This window comes from Taeniopygia guttata, chromosome Z (genome assembly GCF_048771995.1).
Source record: "Taeniopygia guttata chromosome Z, bTaeGut7.mat, whole genome shotgun sequence".
Lineage (NCBI taxonomy): Eukaryota > Metazoa > Chordata > Aves > Passeriformes > Estrildidae > Taeniopygia > Taeniopygia guttata.
In genome coordinates this window covers 67,633,906-67,654,209 of record NC_133063.1, presented here as the reverse complement: position 1 = coordinate 67,654,209, position 20,304 = coordinate 67,633,906, and the positions used below count along the sequence as shown (strand labels likewise).

Below are 20,304 nucleotides of genomic sequence, written 5' to 3'. Positions count from 1 at the left end.
GTATGTAAGTGCCTGAAGGCAGGGTGTCAGAGGATGGAGCCAGTCCCTCTTTGATATTGCTGAGCAATAGAATGAAAGGCAAAGGGCAGAAACTGATGCACAGGAAGTCCCACCTCAACATGAGGAAGAACTTCTTTACTATGCATGTGGCTGAACCCTGGAGCAGATTGTGCAGAGAGGCTGCGCATTCTCCTTCCCTGGAGATGCTCCAATTCCACCTGAATACAGTCCAGAATCCTAAGGGCCCTGCTTGAGTAGGGAAGTTGGACTATATGACCTCCAGTGGTCCTTTCCAACCTTAACAGTTATGTGTTTCTGTAATTCTGTGAATGGAAGTCCTAGTCCTTAATCCCTGCCTACCCCATTGAATAGATATCCTTACTCAGTGCTATGTCCTAGCATGCATTCGGGTTTCTGTTGTTTTTGTGCACACGTATTTCGGTGCCTCAGATGGTAATGCTGCACACATCTCCCAGAGGAGCTCAGCATCATTTCCTGAAAATCATCGAGCTGGGGATCTGCTGGACTGGACTGTCTTCCTCCGTACAGCAGATTTGAAGATTTGCAGCTGGTGAGGAAGGAGTTCACAGCAGAGCCTGTATCTGTCTTTCAAAGGTTCCCTCTGTGAGCCTGGCAGTTTCCTGCCTTAAGGAAAAAAATTGTAGTCTTTGGATTTCACTAATTTTCAAAGGCTCAGTGTGCTTTAATTACATTGTCTGAATCTGCAGAATGATAAAATGTCAGCAATAGGTTTGAGGGGCCATAAGGGTGAGTTTGGCTTCTGCATACTGTCTTTGGATGAGATTTTCCAATGACAGGAAGTCTAGACATTTGCATTGAAGAGTTATCTTTTAGGGGAGTGTAATGTATGCTTTAGTGTCCCACTGTAAATAATTCACAAAATGTCAGCTGATGTCAAGAAATGGAAACTTTTGAATGCAACTGAGATGATCAGTCATGTCTTTGCTTCTAAAGCAAGGCTGGAATTATGCAGGAACAACGCAAAGTACTTTAAATATGCAGACCTTATAAACTGCTCATCACAGACATTAAATTGAAGAACACTCTCTTCTTTCTTCCCCTACCTTCAAGCAAAATCTTTGGCAGAACTTCCTGTCTTGGTATCACATACAGTTGACAAAATCCTGCTGCTATAAAAATTTGATAATGCAGGAAAAAAAAATCAAAGGCCATAAAACACATTAAAGTGACTAAGCCTTCTGCCTGTTTTTAGAACAACACAGTCAGGCATTGGTTCACACATCTGACTTTCACCCAAGTGAAGAAATCTTTTTTTTTAAACCTGGGAGAAGAAATCTGCTCCCACCTTTCAGGCCTCTGCTTTCTCTCTTGGGTACCATATAGCTAGCTGGGAGCTCTAGAAGACTTGGGCCTGCAGCAGCAAGAGCCAAGGCTCTTGGTCGAAAACCACGGGGAATGATTCTACAGTCAGCATAAATGCAGAATTGATCTGTTTTGTAATATGGCCACTTAGACTTTTGGCATATTTTACCAATCATATCCACACCAATTATTAACTTGTAAGCTTTGTTTTCTCTGCATTTCTCTGCCCCTGAAAATTGTCAGCCCTCCAAATTGCTGGTACTGTAGGGGCTGGGCAGCAGATTTCATTCGGTCTCTTGATATCCTTTAGATAGCAAAAGTAAAAATACTTTTCAAAAATATATGTTATTTTCTCCATTTCAATTTCAGAAGACAGTGGCAATTCTGTGAAGCAAGGATCATAAAGTAAAGTCATTTTAAAATACTGTAGCAAGAACCAATACTTTCAGTCAGGCTCCTGCAATACCAATGTAGAAGTGGGTTTTGTCAAATTTGTGCTGTATGTCTCCCACTTGCTTTGATAATCCACAGCTGAATCTGTGCATTTAATTTCTGTAAAAATTAAAATGCTGGAAGTCAGTTCTGCAGAAGGCTTTCATATTACTGGAGTTGAGTACTCATTGACCAAAAGGGCAGAACTGAACCCATTCCTGGGTTCAACTTTATTTCAGCTTCTGCAGCATGTTCCATGCCAGCTGCTGTGAGACCAGACCAAGGCTGTGCCAGTGTCTGTCCCCAGTCCCCCAGTACCTGCCTTTACCCAGGAATGGTGGCACTGTCTTTGTCCTCCTCTCCTTGAAGGATAGACATGGGCTTCCCAGACAGTAGCGAAGCAGTGAGAGCCTTTGTCCCATCTTGCCCCTTTGCATTGTAGATGACTAATTGTAAATGAGCTGCCTGGGAAGAAAAAAGGGCAGCTGACTTACTGACCAACCCAGTGCCTTGTGGGCGATGCATGGAGTCATGATTGCCCTGGGAAAATGGGCCAATTCTGCTTGTTTGAAGACAAGCATGTTTGAGGTGAGGATGCTTTATCTGGGCTGTGCCATCAGCACTCAGGAAACAGTCAAAGGTGCTATTTCTTAGAAGGAAGTGATCCATAAAACTTCCTGTAGCATCGTAGTGCAGAGAGAGAGGATGGAGATGGTGGCACTGGAAGCCTTGTGAGAAGTCAGAGGCCAAAGAGGCGATCTAGATCTCACTGCCTACCCCAGACAGGGAGCAGGAATTTTGCCATCACCACACACCCTCACAGCTTTTTAAAAAAGGCTTGTTTGCTGAGAAGTGCATATATTGCAGCAGCTGCAGGCTAATGGATTTACTGTACCAGAAGATGTTGCTCAGTGATATGCAGCACTTTTACCACTCTGATCAACGGGTATCAAGAGAAACTGCAGAAGCTCTTTGAAGGAGAGAAAAAAAACCCCAGACATTATAATGAGAATGGAACATAAAAATGAGAATGACTGGCCTGACAGTAAATTCAGTAGAGTTTCTGAGGAGCTCAATGCTACTGGATTGCATTCTTATTATAATCTTTCAGGATCTGCTAGAGCCAAACATGATTTCAGAAAATATTTTAAATAATAAAGTTGTGCATGGATTTAATAGTAATGAAGGAGTAGGGAAACAGCTTTTCATTGTGCCCATTGTTTTTACTTATCAGAAAGGTACCAGATCCCTAAGAGCTGCAGTCTGTGTAAGATCAGTTGCATTTCTGTATCTGTGTGATACATAATTACCATCTGGAAGACAAATTACCTGTTATGTAGGCACTGTCAAGATAACTGAATAAAAATCAGCCATGTAATTGTTCCGTATGTTTTTGAAAATGACCTTTTGATATCACTTGAAATTTTGGCTCATTATGTTTAAAATGGAAAACATGATATTATAATATTTCTGGATGTTTGGTATAGTAGAAGAAAGAATACAATAAATTTCATGGACTTGCATTAACAGCATCATAATCTTCCATTTGCTAACATATATTAAAGCAAAGCAACACTTAGATCACATTTCAATTCTTTGTGGTTTAGGAGATCAAATAGATTTTGTGATTAAACATTTGCTTCTAAAGCCCTTTACACTTATTTGCTCTTTGTGCTCTGCCTGTGTCTTTTCATAAACTAGTGAGTGGTCTGCAATCTCAAGGAATGGTGGGACCAATATTCAGTCTATCACATTGCCTTATTCTTTTCCAGTTTTTCAGGAGTAATTGCTAATAGGTACTGGTTGTAGACCAGAGGAAAGATGCATCACAGTGACTGCAGCAATGAACAAGCTGTCACTGAAGAGCATTGGGATACTCTTCAGCACCATGTACTGTCTCACCCATGGGAAGGTACAGAAAAGGCCTTGGAGACCACCCTACCACCATTCTTGTAGGTTCAGTGCTGTACATTTACTGACATAACATTTAATCTTTACAAAAGCTCAAGTTTTTAAGATTCCTGCTTGCATCAAAGGCTGAAAACACAAAAATAAGGAAAAATTTTGCTGTGCAAAAATTTGAACAGTGGCAATACATTATGGTGCCACAAAATCTCTCTCCTACTTTGCTCTCTCCCTACTGTGCTTTCCTGATCCTTCTCTCTCCCACCTGACCAAACTGGTTTCTTCCCCCAGCCCTTTGGCAGCACTATCTTATTTTCACCTTGACTTAAGTCCATAATCACCTTGCTATTTTGGTGCAGCTTGGCATATTTGGCCTCTGGTATATATCTTGCTTTTTTCTTGCTGTGGTTCTGCTGGGGACTGAGCTGTGTTGTTTTATCACCTTGCTGTACCGGTGGGCATCCTTCATTGTGTGTTACAGTTGGAATATGCTGTGGGACACAGCTCTTCCTTAAAAGCACTGCCAGGTTATCTGAAGAAGCAGAGTCTTGGGATACATTAACTGATGGCAGCAAGCAGTGCATAGGTGTGCCGCCTGGAGAAAAAATATTTTAATAAATAAATGAGATTAATCAGTGTTCATTAAGCATATAATCCTCTCTATGGCTCTCCCTGGCTGTTTTAGTTTTTTGATTTGCATTTTGTTCATTTCTAGCCTAAATCTGTGCATTAGTTCACTGGCAAGAACAGCAGTCATAATAACATTGGCCTTCCAACTAAGATTTTCTCCCAGATTTTTACAGGCTTTTGCCTGATTTCCCACTCAATTACTCTCTCCTTCTCACTAACGGCTGCCCATCTGCCCTGCAGCCCTAGGGAGAAAGCAAGTTAGGGGTTATTGCCCTGAACAGGGTACATTCATGACCAGCACTGACCACCAGCAATATGGGCTAGGGCAGTACCTGTGTCCATTTGCTGAGTCATAGGATCATGCTATGAGAATCAGCCCAGTAGAGAGCTGGCCTGCAAAGGCTGATGGTGGCAAGGCAGAGCATTATGGGCTCATAAAATCAGTTTAGAAGCCTAAAGGTAAACACTTGCTTACAGTCGGTAAAAAAAATGGCAGGCCTGTGATGATGAAGATAGTCATAAATGTAAGTAAGAAACGGGTCTTAGCTCTCCCCCACCATTTTATAGTGAGGCATAAGACTGGCAATCCACCAGCATGTGTGTGGAGATCACAGATGGTTTCTATATGAGGCACGTTAAAATAGCCTTAGGACTGAAACTGCTCTGTCTGCTCCCAGTGTGCTGATGTTTTGCCTCTAGTCCTGGTGCTTAGTCCAAGAACTAATGTTTTATCAGCACTAAGAAGCAGCAGAAGAGATCTAGAAGGAGGACTCTGCATTTGTTTACTGTATTCTTCCAAGGACACAGGATGATAATTTATCACTTTCTTTACCTTCTTGATACACTAATAGAAGGGACATCTATTCTATTACTTTTTCTGACAGTGTCATTGCTTTGAATCCATTTCAGTATATATTGTAGCTGGCTGACCTTTGAATCCTTTTTCTGTTAGTTAAATGCAGAATTTTGGAGTCAGTCAGTTTTTACATATTGCTGTGTTTTTTGTGCAAAAGAAAATATGGAACAAATAGTAGAAAAACACATTTCTCTGCCTGAAGACTTTTTGAAATATGTAGAATAAAAGACCTGTAATGCAAGTTTTCTAATGCAGACCCTTGTAAAACTAATCCCCTTTCAGAAGCAAAGAAATTTGAAATTACTCTGATACCCTGATTAAAGAAAACCTAACGGGAAGCTTGAGCTCATGAGAAACATGCTCCATATAATACAGATCAGCTACCATGGCAAAGCATGACCAGAGATAGCTGGAAATTTCCACCTTTGGATTTTTATTTCTGCTTAAGAGGGTTGTAGTTAAATGTTTTCCCTTTGAATGGTAGGTTTTTTTTAAATTTTTTTAAGGAAGATACCATTTCAGGACAATAAAAGAAAATGGAAATGGCCCTTGATAATTTGTCATCTTTCACCATTTTTGCATCTGTTTAATGTATTGCTATTAGAATTTATTCATAAATGAAAAATAACTTTTAGAATTGCAACAAAAGTGGAAAAATTATGCAGATTCTGCCTGTAGCTTGTATGGAGACTGAATTGATTGGCAGTGATTGTTTTAATTTCTTTGTTTCTCATAATGTAGAGTCATTATTTATGTGCATATCTAATTTAGAAATGTGAATAATTTAATTTAGAGGACTACTCTCATATTTCAAGTTAGTCTTTTGACAGGGTATCATTTAGAACCAAAGAAGTTAATCTAAATGCATATTTTAAATGACTATTTTTTCTCATTAATAAAATATTTTCAGTGACGGATAAAAAATACTGCTTTTATTTGAATCATTTGAATGACACATAAAAGTTTGAAACAGAATTGCTGGCTTTATTTACAAAAACTGTCTCCAAGAATTTGTTCTCATCTCATCTTAATACAATGTAGGGAGGCTAGAATGTACTAGGGAAATAAAGCTCCTGTAATTCTGTATTTCCAGAAATAAAGAAAATTAGATATTTAATTAAAAGAAGAAGTCAATTTTTTGATCAATAGTAGACAGAAGTTTTACATAAGTACCCAAACTAACTATCCAAAGTTCCCGAAACAAGAATTTAATGGAACATGTCAAAGTTCCATTTTATTAAGCAAATTTATTGTTTTCCTTTGCCTGGTTTCTAAGGGTGTTGAAAGGACAGAACCTAGCCCCGGGTCCATAGCATGCTGTTCTATTCATTCCGTGGATTACATCCATAATAAATCAAATAATGATTTTGTTAGCTATGTCTTTTTTTAAGTCACATAAATTAGCACTTTAGTAATCTATTTAACTAGTCACATACTGCAAGTCAATATCTGCATTTACAGCCATGAGACTTATAAATGGTTGTTTTTCTACTACCTGTTCAGTTTGCACTGAAACACTGAGTATGTCACACATGCCTGCGTGGTAAATAATATTTTGAATATTCATTGCTTTGACAGTTTGGTGACGCTATGTTGATGAATTACTCCAAACTAAGTGACCACAAGACTATGACCTTGAAGTATTTTCCTTATTAAAGTAACTGTTATTGCTCACAAACCTGTATTTTGAAATATTTCTTCATTTTTTGCAGATGCTGACAGATGTCTTCAGGTTGTTCTTGAAGTACTCTTCTAAGCTCCTAGCAATTGAGGAAATGTGTGGGATTAGATATAACCAGATGTGTCCAAAGTGGAAGGAGTGACTACCTATTAATAACACTGGAAGAACTGCAGAGGCACAAGTTACAGATATGCAAACACATTTATTACAAAATCTCTGTTCAGCAAAAACATCTTGTTTTCTTTAACTTTTTATGCCCAAGATCCTACAGCTTGTATTAGTATAGTAATTGAAATTAAATACTCTACACTGATTGAAATTGAATGCTATCAGATGCTAAGACTTCTGTCCTATTTTCAATGTTGCTGGCAGTTCTTCCTTGCTCAGTTGTTTTTGCTTTGTCTGCTTTCACAAATTCAAATAGTTGTTTTTAGCTTTATCCCCTTCAGCTCATGTTTGCAGAAAATTATATGGTTCATTGACTTATCTTGGTTCCCTGACATACTTAAATTACCACTCCTTTGATTTTTCAAATAATGTTTTAATAGTTCCAGTTGAAGGAGGAAATAGAAACTGTAGTGCAGTCCTGCCTGGATCACCTCCTACAGAGCATTTCAGACAGTCACATGCATCTTTGCGAAATGATTGCTCTTTATGTGTATTTGGTTTGTGTGGCAAGGATTTCCTAGTAGGAGGGGGCAAAGAGGGGTCTTTCTTATGTCCAACAGCCAGTGCCAGCTGACTGTCAAATGGAACTGCTGCTGGCCAAAGAAGAGCGCATTAGCGATGGAGGTAGATCCTCCAACATAATCTATTTGAGGGTAAAACCTTGTGTGACAGGCAGAGAGAGGAGAGAAACAGCTCTGCAGATACTGAGGTTAGTAAAGCAGGAGGGCACAGGAGATGTTCCAGGCACTGGAGCAGAGATTCCCCCACAGCTGCTTGTGCAGACCATGGTGAAGCAGCTGTGCCCCTGCAGCCCATGGAGGTCCAAGGGGGAGCACAGATCCAGCTTTGGCCCATGGATGACTCCACACCAGAGCCAGTGGATGGTGGACTGTGGCCCTTGGGAATTGTGGAATGGTGACCGAAGAGCCAGGCAAGGGCTAAGACATCCTATCTACGGCCCAAACATATAACCTCTAATTTATCTTTGAAGATCGAGATCTGCATAGTTTATATCAAGAACTATTCAACTGAAATTAATTTCTATTTCTGATAGTGCTGCATTTTTTCACAGCACTATTTGAAGTGACTACTCTGTGTTGATGAGTGTGGTGAGTTTTTATGCCATCACATGTTGGTATTCACTTTCAGACGGAGAACAAAAGAACACAGTTCATTGTAGGACTGCTATCCTCTTTCTTGGTATGGATGCTGACTTCATGTAGTCTCTTATAGTTGGCAGTCAGTAAAAGGGGAGATATATGGTGAATTGTTTTTGAATAGATGAGTATATTCTCTCTTTTAAACCAGAAAAATGCATTGCCTGCTTTTCCATGTTAAAAAATAAGACAGTAACACGGAGCTGATAGATAATAACTGTGTCATTACTAAGATCTCACATTGTGCCCTAGATGTTTTAATGGCAGGAGCACTCTGCCAAGATCAGCTGCTGCTCCTTGCAGCAACCCTCTTTGCCCCCTGCAACCCCTGCTCTCCCAAGCAGCCAACATCCCTGTGCTTGGTGGGGCTGGGGCTGCTCCCCATCTGTCATTCCTGCTGAGCATCTGGGCACCTTTGGCAATGGCTTGGCAGCTCTGACAGGATGCAGAAAATAGGAGGAGCTGGCAGTGGAAAAATTTCTGATCTTCAAAAAGTAGATTATGAGCTTTGCAATTGCCTTTCCAAGCTGGGATGCACTGGTGAACCGGGAACACAGCCAAGGATGGGAACATGCAGGAACATGCCTACATATTTTCTCTTTTGTCCATTGCACTGTGAAATAGCATCACCTTTGGTAGCAACAGTAAAGCCCAGCAAAGCTTTGGGTTTGCATTTGGGGTTTGTTATTTTGATATTTGAGCTGGCTATCAGCCATTTTTTTGCTATACTTATAATGACTGAATGACATTAGTTATTCAAAAATCACTAGAAATATGTTGTCATCATTGTAGTAGCCAATGTTTATGCCTCAGTGAAGAATAGTTCTGCATTTGATGACATATCACTCTGATGAGTTTTATTCTGGTTGTAACTATTTTTCTTACACAGTATCAATAATCAACACTACATCTTTCTTGCCATTTGGTCTGTATGTCTCTTATGTAGGTAGCTTTATCAACAGCATCCCTGTGATGTTTTCTCTTTGATTCCTGGCTTACTTATAGCTACTTACATGTGAAGATAAGGTTATCTGTGGAAATAATTGCAAGTGAGGAAGGGCATAGTATCTGTAGCGTAGTTCTCAGAAGGAATTGAGCTAAGGGAGGTAAAATATTCCACTAATCTCTAAGGACCATAGGAGTAGTGTTGTTGTTGCTACCTAGAATAGCCATCCTTGACAAGACTATTGCAATTGAAGCCTCACTGTTACAAAAAAATTAATTCAGTTTGCGTTTATCACAGTTTTACATTAAATCCCCAGACTGAAGTACACACTGTAAACAGTCTCACCCAGTGTCATCTACATGCCAGGTTTTCTTCCTCTATAACTTGGACAGGCAAGGAATTGTCACCATTAGTTTTGTGTCTTTTGGGATTTGTGCCAATATTATGTGTGAAATACATCTAGGCAGGGTAAACAAAAGACTACAGAGATTCAGCTGCGTTGTTACACTGATGAGTATTTGAACAAATCAATGGCTAATGCTGAACAAATAAATGAAGAGACAGCAAGGAAAGTTGTTAGAAGGTGAAGGCATTAAGATGTCAGTGATACCTGTGTTAAAGAACCCAGCCTAGTGGAACTAGAAAAGTTTCTGAAAACTGCCTTCAGCAGGAAATGTGTCTGGGACTGGTTGAGCTTCTCCCCACATCTCTTGTTTCTGTCTTGATGCAGATACTATGCAGGTAAATGAGTCAGCACTACCATAAACTCTGACAAAGGACTGGTGAGTTTGGGTACCTCAAGCTGAACATCTCCACAGACTGCAGGGATCTGATCCTGCATAGGACAGTGGTGACTCATTTTTGTGGGAGACACCCAAAATGGTGCCTGCTCCTAGAAGACCAAGGTGAGCATGCTATATTCACTCAGAGGGATCAGATGTGCACTTGATGGTCCCACAAGACAAGATCTGCCCAATGTCAGCACTATAAAGGTTCATACAGCTAGGCAAGTGGGCTCCTGACACCCTGCCAGGAAGAATCAACCTTCTAAAGCACAAGGCCGAAAGATTACTGCAGGGTAAGATGAGTGAGGGAAGTAAGATTTCAAAAGATCACAAATTCAAAAGCCAAAAAGTGGAACGACATTTTTTCTGCTGAACCACAATGCATATCATATCCTGGGAGGTCTATGCACCTATGTGATTAATAGCTGAGTGTTACAGCTCATATGTTGATTACTTGCATTCCTTCTGTATTGCCATGTAAGAGCACAGAGTGACAGACCTTTGGCACTGGCATATGATGACCTGCTGTCTGGAGAGCTGCTGAGTCAGACAGTCCTGAGTCACATCTGAGTGTGGTGAGCACAGCAGAGATGCTACATTTTCTGAGGAAGCAAACTGAGGAAGCAAATCACTGCCATGACACAGCACTGTAAATATCTTGATAGCATTATTTTGAAGATTAATATCTACTGCAGTTCTGGGCTCTTTCTGCTCAGGCACCAGAAAACTTATCTGCTAAAGAAAATGTGATGTAGCATCTGAAGCTGATGGGGATCCCCTCTAGAGCAGCACGTTGTTTGCAGGGGATGCACAACTGATTGTCCTGAATGTCAGAGTGCATGGCTTTCAGTGTGTGTAGTACAATCATGTGGTGTTGGAGCTTACAGCACATCCCCCCCTCTTTCTAGTGTACCTTACACACTGCATCCAGCCTAGTTTGAGAATATCCTTTCAGTTGAAATTGTCTGAAAAATGGGGGACTTAAGTAATGACACCAATGTTCAATTCTAAACAAAACTGTAGAGTGCTTGCTTGTCCTCGGGTGAGAGATTCACTCTCATCTGCTCAATTCTCTGCTTGTAAATCAATGCCTAATATGTTATTGTGCCTTAAGAGGATTAAAAGTATGCATGTGAGGTACATAGAAGCTATTGTCTTAAAACCAAAGAAAAAATACTTCCAGCAGCCCATCTGAGACCCAGGTGCACAGAGACATGAGGATGCATAAGGTGTGGAACTAGGTGGGGTCAGGTTGGCAGATCCTGCCCTGAAGTCTCTGTCCTGCCACAGTGACAGGAGAATTTTATGAGGTACATGTATAAGCCTTAGCCCTCCTTCTCTTCTTCTGTGACTCTGATAGGAGATATGTTGGTAAAGATATCTTTGAGCCATCCTGTCTATATTCTGTCATAAAACTGCAGTCAATCTATCCATCTAAAACATTTCCCACCATACTGATGCCATCTATCCCAGACCCCTGTGGCAGCATATTATAGAAATTACTAATTGTTGGGTGTACTGGTAAGGAAGGACTGTATTTCGTGTGGTTTAGGCTTACCTCCTGCTGATTTTACTGCATGTTCCTTAACTGTCCAACTGCCTGACAGTCGCAGGGAATTTCTGTTCACCAGAAAAACAGGTACCACAAATCAAGTCCCTCCCAGTCAAAGGCACCTCTGCCAACCTGAGTCTGGTTACGGTCTTGTTGCCAGTAAATCCCCTCTGACTCTTCTGCAGGTGGGCCCAGGCAGCGCCTAGGGGATCCAGCAGCTGTCTGATGCCTCTTCTTGATGCCTCTCAGACAGTGTTTTTGCCAAGGCATACAGAGCTCTCCTGAAGATGCCTGAGCAAGTAGAAAGCAGAGGGTAAGGTTTCTCGTGGGCAAGGTGTTTTGGTTGTCTCATATCTCACATGGAAGACCTGAGAAGGTTGGTGAACACTCCATGATCCAGATCCAGCCAGGAAATTCTAGTCACCACTTTCATTTTCAGGCTGTCATTTTGAGGGGTCCTTTTATTTCACCTAGAACAGAGGAAATACCTTTAAATTGTTCTCTTTTCTCCTTTGTTTTTATTTTCTTCTTTCATTTTTCTTTTTATTTTTCTTTTTCAGAAACTTAGTCTTACTGAAGCATATAATGTAAGGGCTTGTCAAGGCTTTCTAACTTGCTTATTGAGTGTCTTAGCCAGTACAAGAAACACAGTTTCCTTAAAGTTCCAGAATATTCCTTAGGCATAGGTCAAATATGTCTAAGGTGTCTCAAATGCTTTCCTGTGGATTTTTTTTCTGCTCTGCCAGATACATCTTGTTCATTCCTGAAAACACAACTCTCTTTCTAATCAAGTAACTTTTTTTATAGTCACTGGTCTCTCCCATCATGAAATTCTGCTTGTCAGATTATCTGGTTCTTCCTCGCTACCTCTGGAGATTTGGAATCTCTACACATCACTACCACAGGAAACTGGAAGTCCACCAAACCCAGCATGCTGTAGGAGGAGCAGACCTTCAATTTGAAAAGGACAGCATCTGTGCTCCCAGTGCTCAGCTAGGAGGTAGGCCAAGAATCACACGGTCACCCCTCTTCTTCCCTCTTCTAATCTGAGCAAATGCAAGGAAACATGAAAACAAATTTGTCAAACAACACTCTGTGAATTCTGCAAGCTTTGCAGATATTTGTTCTTCTCACCTCAGTTAAGTCATTTGAGGAAAACCACCTGAACTCAGAAGTGAGACTTGCACAAAATGTTGGCATTAGTCCAGCTGTCATGGAATTTTGCTGACTCTACAGTCCTGGTGACACTAGGGGTTTGATTATGCAGTCCAGGAGGGGTTTCCTTGTGTTTTCATATCATTTTACATTTGGCACAGTTTAAACATGTACTTTCTCTTATTTGAAACAGCTGCTTTCATTCTGCTTTGCAAAGAACTCATAGCTGTAGCTATGGCTTTCAGACTTGTCTTTGCTACTACAGGGATTTCTATGGCTTCTGGTGACACCAGCTAATGAGACCAACATGACCTTTATGTGCAACCTATATTTATAGGGCTGCTTCAGATTGCCCAGCGCCCTTGCCATGCAATCGCCTCGTTACTGGCATTGGAAAACTGCATTTAAAGTACAATAAATTAGTGTAATTTTTTGCAGTACTGAAACTTACTAGAAATCCGAAAAGAAAGTCTTGCTATCCTTGTTTCAGAATCAAAGGTACTCATTTGCAAATGTGATCTTTTCTGTTTGGAAGGAGGTTATATTTCATGTGCTGATTAATAAAAAAACCAGCTTATTTTCAAGCCTGGGTTTTTACTAGTGTCTTGGTGACTTGCAGTCATCACAGAGTCAGTTCCAGCTGGACTCACACCTGAACAAAATGTCTGTTTGAAGATGAAGGTCATATGTGTATTTTTGGAGGGTTGGTTTGCTCATTGACATTGATTCTGTGACGTGCCCCTGTTGTGCAGTAAAAGCATTGGTGTGTTTGTCACAAGCAGCTTTAGCTACAGCAAGAGATATCTGTACACTGTAGGAAAAAACTCCTTAAAACATTTGCAACATACTGCTGCGATGAGCTCTGCTCCCTTTAAAGAGAGGTAAGCAGGGAAGCAAAAAACATTGAAGAGTTTGCTGTGCATCTCCACAGTGTGAAAAGGTTTTCAGGCCTGAGCAGATATTGATATTTTTTCTTTTGTTTCTATGTGGAAGTGGTTTATAAGAATTCAACAGGTAGTGCTGTTACCAATGTTTAATCTCTGGCTGTTCCTGGGGCTGATTCTTCTTATACTCCTCAATCCTTACAGGTTTCAAGGAAATCTTTCTGCTGCACTAAGTTCCATAGAGTGAGAGCTGCTATTTCAAAGCAGTTTCCTTTATTGTGGATTGAATAGTGCATGTGCAAATTCCTCAGTCATGAAAGCTTTGTTCGCTTGCATCCCAGAGGACAGCAGCCCAAAGTGTATTAATCAGCCTGATTCTTGTCTCATGCACAAAGATGATCAGTGGATTCTGCAAATTCTGCTTCTCCAAGAAGTGTGACTGCATCAGCAACAGCTAGATCGCATATTAATAGAAAGCAATGTGCAGAAATCTGATCCCATGAAGGCTACAGTTATTTTGGATTAAGAAATGAACATTACACATAATTGCAGAGCAAACTCTAGCTGTTTTAAAAGATACTGAATTGTGTGAAATTCTTGACATGAAACAGATGAATAAGGCAATCACAGTAGATGAGGAATGAATGAAAATACAGACAGCAGTGGCAGCAGGGCTTTTGCAAAGAACTACAGTAGTATCTTTTAAACTGTTTTCACAGTTTAAGATAAGCAGAGAAATAGCCCTGAAAGTCTACAGCAATGAAATTTCATGAAAATTTTCAGCTACTCAGTAGCTGTACCATGTTGCAAATAGACTTTTCATTATGTTCAGGTTACACTGAAGGCTACAGGGTGTCCCAAAGAAGATGTTCATACACTCTTGTGACTCACCATCAGGCAAATAGAAAAGGCTAGGGAAGAATGTCCACTGTCAGGATTGTTCCTGGGGATTGCCAGGACTGAATCCACTTGGATGAAATATATGGGAGTTATTGGTGGCAACCACATCTGCACTGACACACAGAGGTGCCAGGGCTTTTGTCTCTGCCACTTCTGAACTTCAGCAAGTTTTAAACTTTCCACTGCAGCTCAGCAGCAGGTGCCATGTTTTAATGCCTCCATGTGGAGTGATGTGGGAATGAACCAAGTTGGGATGTCTGATTCCTGTCTCTGTGGAGGGCACTGGTGCTGGCTGTAGACACAGACCTCTCCGCTTTTTTCTTTTCTTCCTGGTTGCTCGCTCCTTCCCTTCAGATGTGAAACATCTAGCTGTAATGTAATTCAATCCTGAAGCCACAGATGACCAGTGAAGTGAAGAAAATGAAAGCCACCCTTAATCAGCCTAATCTGAGCCAGGACTACTACTGCAAATAAAATATAAAATGTAAAATGGTATCTAAAAAGTGTTCTGGAAGTTAAGGACAGCAATTCAGCTTGACTGCTTTATGTGCAACTACCATAAGCACAGTAGGCTGAGGTGCTGTATAAATAGCCATGTATGCAGAACTGAGAAATGTTACAAGGCCAAGCATCGGTGACACCCATTTGAAAATTCATACTCAAACATTCCCTATTTCCAGTTCCAGACTTACTGATTAGTTAATAACCTGTTCTAAAGTTTACTGTTCTGCCAGAGAAAGGAAGCCAGGTCCTGTGCTAGCCATGATCAATCACACAGGGAGGAGTGAATGGCTTCACATCAATTGATCTTGTACCCAGTACCAGAAGTGAACCTCTAGGACTTCAGAGACATGGGATTTATTGGGGAAGGACAGCTGGATGTTACCACAGGACTGCAATGTGTTGATGACCTTCACTGGTGCATTGTGGAGAGATCACAGAAACAAGATCTCTGGGCTGTTTTCTGCCCCAGAAACAGTGTTTATCATCAATTTGTCAAGTGAAAAAAAAAAATTCTTTTTTGTTTTGAAGCACAGTCTTGTTTGTTTAATTGCAGTAAAAAGTTACAAGACAAATGGAAATGAATATACAATGTTGGAAAAGGACCTAGATAAATATTTTTTCTGGAGTTGCAGTTTGGGGAGGGTCATGAGATTTTATTTTTGTATTGGAGAATGCTATAGAATTTTTAAAAGTTTGAAACTGAAGGAATTACTCCTTGTCCCATTGTTCTAGCATCCCATCCACCCAAGAGCAAAGATGGCTCTGGAACCAATTAGTGTATCATGTTCCAAACCTCTTCCTCTATTGAACAGGAGTGAAAGCAGCTCAGCCTGCCCTGCCAGCACTCCCCTTGTTGGTGACCTGTTTATGACCTGTTTGGTAATAATGCCAGCATGCAGGCAGGAAAGAAGGGTTGTGCTGTCCTTATCTTTTTACACAAAAACTCAGAGTAGAATCAAAGTAATGTATGAAAGCCTCTTATGAAACCACATTTCATAGGAAGGAGGCTCATAACTAGCTTTTACAGGACAGAAGAGAAATTAACTGAAGTGAAATTTCTTTCTTATTTTATCACAGGTGGCAGGATTTGTGCTATTCTGGAATGATGAGAACCAGAGCTGTTCCTTTGTATGTCAGATCAGCTTCGTGTGGGAAGTGGATTTTTTCTGCACCCAGTTCAACACTGGCAAGACAACAGGGTGTTTGTTTAACAAGACTAAACCCATGTCTGTTTTCCTGCCCAGAAATATCTCTCACAACTTATCTTGTGCCTGAGGTCAGCCTCAGATAACTGAGTCCTTGTCTGTGCCTTGCTGTGGTGTGAAGGGAGGCAGAGAATAAGGTTTGCTCTTATTCCCTAAGCTCCCACTGGGAACCTATGCAAAGCAAATGTGTCACGTGCCCCTAAGCCCCATGGTGAAATCTAAGACCCCACTTCATTCCCACCACAGTCAATAAAAAAGAAGCACAGGAAAACTATAGCTCTTGCCTTTTAACAGTGCTGCAGTACTGCTGGGGTATAGCAAGCATGGCAAAAAAAATACAGCACCAGGAAAATATATCAGCTGCTTTAGCTGATAATTTTCAAGAATTTTCACCTTTGAATTTTTACATGGGCTTTTTTTATAGTTATACTGAGTAGCAAATGATTTCTGAGTACATGCTGCAGAGATGTATAAGCAAAATTTCTTTTTGAACACAACCCTTTAGGCAGAACATGTATGTGGATAGAGCTCCCTAATAAAGTTCCTCCACTGAGCTACATACGTAGATAATAATTTTACAGTTCTGAAACCACTATAACCTGAATGATAATTGTCTTGTTTCATTTTGCAATAACAACAGCAGTATAGAATAACTCAACTCGGCTCCTGTTTGAAGAAATCATGTTGCAGATCACATGCTGTGCCTAACCACAAAAAGTTTTTCCACTTAGAAGGGGATTGTAAGTAACTTGATAGAGTGTTGTAAGTCTTTGGAAGCTTGAAAATAAGATTAAAGATCACAGAAATTTTGGAATTCCATGCCTTTCTCATCCTTAATATCATATCCAGTCATCTGGATGAATGGCATCTAGTTGAATGGCAGTCATGCATTTGTTACACCTTTGAGATAGTCAGCTAGGACACTGTCTGTACGCTTTACTTGCTTGTACATTTTTGGTGGTGGTAACTGTGGAGAAAAGATGTCCTGAGGAAGGATCAATAAATAGGAAAAGAATGTAATCGAGTCACAACTTGGCATGTATCCCTAAGCTGGAGAGTAGTGGTTGGAGAGATCTTTGCCTCAATTACTCGCCCTTTCTTGCTGCAGAGTGATGTCAAATAATTGCAACAGATGAGATGCTCTGACACAATTTAGGCTCCTCTCCTCATTGACTTCTACATGTGGTTTATGGTATCTGCCTTTTGCTCACAGTGAAGGAACATAACTGTAACTTAGCACCAACATAAATTGGTATGGCATCCTTAGCTAGGATGCATCCTCAGGACCTAGACTGCCTGATTTTTCAGTTGAATGTCATCAAAATCCAATTCATGATCTCACGTTGTCTGAAGCACAGGTACAGTACTGAACTGGGTTCAGTGCTTGATAACAAAAAGAGGGGCAGTTCCTAGGAATAGCATGTATGCTGATATGCTAATTAGCACTCATGTACAGGCAATATGTTTGTTGTACTGTACGGATCAGTTCAGTCTGGCTTCTCATGAGCTCATTTCTTAGATAATATTACTTTCAATCATACAAGGATGAAAATTTCTCTGAGGAGAAGGGACTTATGTAAGACAACAAAGATATTCCTGGGATTTAAAGGGAGATCCAGAGTTCAGGCCAAACCTTTCATTTCAGAAAAAAAAACAACAATTATTGACTTTTATGAAGCAATTTCTGCCTTCTTTTTCAACCAATATATCTTTTGCACAGAAAAATGTTATGATAAACATAGAACTTTTAATTCTGCAGAAGATGGATATTGCTCTGAAATTCTTTGAATACCTCTATACTAGAATATATTTTTCTTCCTCAAAAGAATATACTTTTCTTCCTCAAAAGTCTGCTGAAAATGTTGTGAAGGCCTCAGGGTTTAAGGCCTCATTTCTAAATGCAATGGAAATGATCAGCAGTGGATGAGAGGGAATGTTCCAAACTTCCCTCATCACTATTCACAGTCTCATTTTGAAAGGTAAGAACATAATGGCTTGCTGTCCAGAAGGGCACATGCCCTTATTCTCTTGTAAATCTGCCCAGGGAGCATTTCACAGGACACCAGCCTGAATTATATTGCTCCTGACAGTGATGTCAGAATGAGCAAATACTGAGGTCATCGACAAGAAATGCTGTCAACATGGTACAGCAGTGTTCAGCTTGTAGACCCATGCTTTCCTTGTCTTTAAAAATGAAGACAGCAGAATAACTGTCTTTCAGCTTCACACAATAATTGCATGAGCCTTTGCCTCTGGCTGCAAACAGACAGGGCTCCCTGGATGCCTGCCTGGGCCTGGGGCTGCTTCCTCCTCTTGCTGCCAAAGGAGTCAGATGCCTGTGGGGAAAAATAACAGGGGTGGGGGCAGCCTATGACCCCTAGCAAGGCTGTCTGCAGCCCTGCTGCCTGCACTGCCTTTCCTGGGGTTTCCTCCTGATATTCTTGATGTCTTATGTCGGCAGGAGTTGAACCCACAGTGACATGCTTTAGTATTTCTGTGTTTCCCTTGTATTTTTGTTCCCATGAATTTTTTTTGAAAAATAACATTCTATGATTTTTCTTTGACATGGGATCCTGCTCTGTAAGTGGCCACTTGTAAAGGTGAAGTTTGCCCTCCAGGACAGACCTCAGTGATTTTAAAATCTCTTCTTCACGTCATCACACTGTATAAAGTACAGCTGGTAGCAAACATTGCACATCCAGATGTTGCTGGGAAGCCTGGTATTACAATATTCAAAGTCCAGTGAAGCAAAAGCTAAGCGAGGCTGAGCATCTGGGCGGAGAGGTATGGTCATGGGCATAGAGCAGGCTGCGCACTGACTGGCTCCCGTGAAAGGATGGCTGTGCTAAAGAGCACGGTGCTTGGCTCAGGGAGAAGTGGTTTCCCTGAGGCAAGATAAGCCCACAGTAGGAGCAGGAGCTCCAGTGGAGTTCTCCTGTCAGCTTCAGGGACAGCAGAGCAATGGAAGGAGGGCACCGTGCCAGAAGAGAGGAATGGGTTTCATCCTGTCTTCCCTGCCTCTGCCTGGTTTCATTCACAAACAGAGCAAACATGTTTTCTGCACAGAGCTGGTCTGCATGGGATGGGTGGATGTATCTGGTAAATTTGGGTGGGGTTTTGATCATTATCCCAAAAGGGAGAGGAATTTTCATCATAACAGCAAAGCTCAACTCTCTACTGCAGATCAGAGAGAGAAGGAACAGCAGACTGCAGAAAGTGCATGGTAAACACCACTGGCAGATGATCTCTGGTGAAAATCCTCAGCATCTCCAACTGATCTGCTTTGCATGTATGAGGTTGCATGTCACAAAACCTACAACATGGACATTTCAACTACCCACTGCAGTGAACCTAGTTATACTGTTTCAAATACATTTCTAAAGCTATTGTTTATATTGACGAGATCGGGCCCACCTCCTCTTGTTCTTTGCTTTACAGCCTTTCCAGCATTTCCTTGCTGCTTCTATGGCAGGCGGGCAAAGTTAATCCTTATTTCCCTTAGTGCAAAGCTGGTTCCTGAGCACCCCTGTGTCTCTCCCTGCTTCTGCTGTGTGGCCCTGCTACAGGGCAGGGTACCACTATTTTGATACAGAGGAAAGTTAAAAGCTTTGCCTTCCTTGATGAGTCTGGCATGGCCTGTTGTAACTTTGAGACTGACCTAGGGATGCTCTGAAGGAACAACTCCTTCTAGTAATAAGAATTTACCCTTAATAAAGGGTAAATTTACAAGTATTGAAAAAATTACCCTTAGGAAAAAGAATTGCTAGAATTTATAGAAGAAACAAGAGTGGATGCATCTCAAGGTTTGTTTCATGCTCTCAGAGGTGTGGGGGCAAATGTTAGTCTAGAGAGCAAAGCATACTCTGGCCTGGTGAGATTAAGCATCTCTTACAGAAAAGGGGAACAGCACTTAGCTAGGGACATGCTCATGCTCTCTGCAGGACTCTGCAGACTCTGCAATTGAGAAAGGATTTTGCTATCTATGCTAAGAAACACAGTGCTGTGGCCACTTTAATAAAAGTTCCAAAATTAAGCGATTTATGTGTGTTTACATGTAAGCATTCCTTATGTAGTGGTGGGACTTGTTTCTCTGGAGCTGCAAACTGCTTTGGCACCAGCGATCCCACTGATGTCCTCTGCCAGAAGCCACTCACTGCCTCCATCCTTAGGTGAATTAACAAACACAAGCTTGGCAGTATT

General features: G+C 41.0%; 1 long non-coding RNA gene across 1 annotated transcript in view; it reads right to left on the bottom strand.

Annotated features, from left to right (window-relative positions):
* Nucleotides 1-5,824: 5,824 nt before the first annotated feature.
* Nucleotides 5,825-20,304, bottom strand: part of LOC121468100 (uncharacterized) — a 42,386-nt gene continuing 27,906 nt past the window's right edge. Inside the window, exon 4 of the long non-coding RNA XR_005978065.2 lies at nt 5,825-11,926. This is a non-coding gene — a long non-coding RNA (uncharacterized lncRNA). The remainder of the gene's footprint in view (nt 11,927-20,304) is intronic.